The sequence below is a fragment of the Chrysochloris asiatica genome, unplaced genomic scaffold (assembly GCF_000296735.1).
Source record: "Chrysochloris asiatica unplaced genomic scaffold, ChrAsi1.0 scaffold00355, whole genome shotgun sequence".
Classification (NCBI taxonomy): domain Eukaryota; kingdom Metazoa; phylum Chordata; class Mammalia; order Afrosoricida; family Chrysochloridae; genus Chrysochloris; species Chrysochloris asiatica.
The window spans coordinates 39,129-40,201 of NW_006408873.1; the positions used below are offsets into that span (position 1 = coordinate 39,129).

The following is a 1,073-nucleotide window of genomic DNA, read 5'->3' on the forward strand; positions in this document are numbered from 1 at the left end:
AAGACAGAGGTAATGGACTAAAGGAAATTTGGCATTCTCAATGGACAGGCAGACATGATGCTTTTGAAATTTTAGTGGGCCTCCTGCAAGCACTAGTTTTATGTTTCGATGGTATAAATAATGATACAAATATTAGATGCAATAACTGTATACCTGGCTGGGTATTTGTCCTCTGTAGTGCAGTAACAGATCTTGATTTTATCATTACCATTTTTGTTCTTAAAAATGTCTTATCTTTTACAAGAGTCCTTGGGGAAAATCCCCAGGGCCTAACATCTGATGTCTTCTTTGCAGCCAGCAGCTTGACTACAGTGCTGCACTCACTAAATGAAGAGATGGAAAACACTGAAGTTTATCATGAATTTTGGTTTGAAGAAGCCACAAATTTGGCAATCAGACTTGATATTCAAATTAAACTCCCTAGTAAATTCCACAGAAGAATATAAAAAAGCTCCAAGTGTCCCAACAATAGATTCCATTATTCAGGAACTTAAAGATATGTTTTCAGAACAGCATCTCAAAACTCTTAAATGCTTATCTCTGGTACCCTCTGTCATAGGACAGTTCAAATTCAATACGTCAAAGCAACACCATGCTGACAGGCACAGAAGTGACTTACCCAATCCTGACACACTGTCAGCTCAACTTCACTGCTGGAGAATAAAGTGGAAACACAGAGGAAAAGATATAGAGCTTCCATCCACCATTTATGAAGCCCTCCATCGGCCTGACATCAAGTTCTTTCCTTATGTCGCATTGCTGAAGGTTCTGTGTGTACTTCCTGTGATGAAAGTTGAGAATGAACACTATGAAAATGGACGAAGACGTCTTAAAGCATACCTGAGGAACACTTTGATAGACCAATGGTCAAGTAACTTAGCTTTGCTTAACATAAATTTTGATATAAAACATGGTCTGGATTTAATGGTAGACACACACATGAAACTCTATACAACTAAGTCAGAGCTTCCTACAGGTAATTAAGAAACCACTGAAAATACCTAAGACACTATTTTAAAATAGGTTTTTTCCTCAGATTCGATATTTGGAGGAAATCCTGTAAGGCCTATGGA

General features: G+C 37.7%; 1 pseudogene; it reads left to right on the forward strand.

Moving 5' to 3' along the window:
• The window catches only part of LOC102839682, a 2,530-nt pseudogene extending 1,525 nt beyond the window's left edge, over nucleotides 1-1,005 (forward strand).
• Nucleotides 1,006-1,073: the final 68 nt, after the last annotated feature.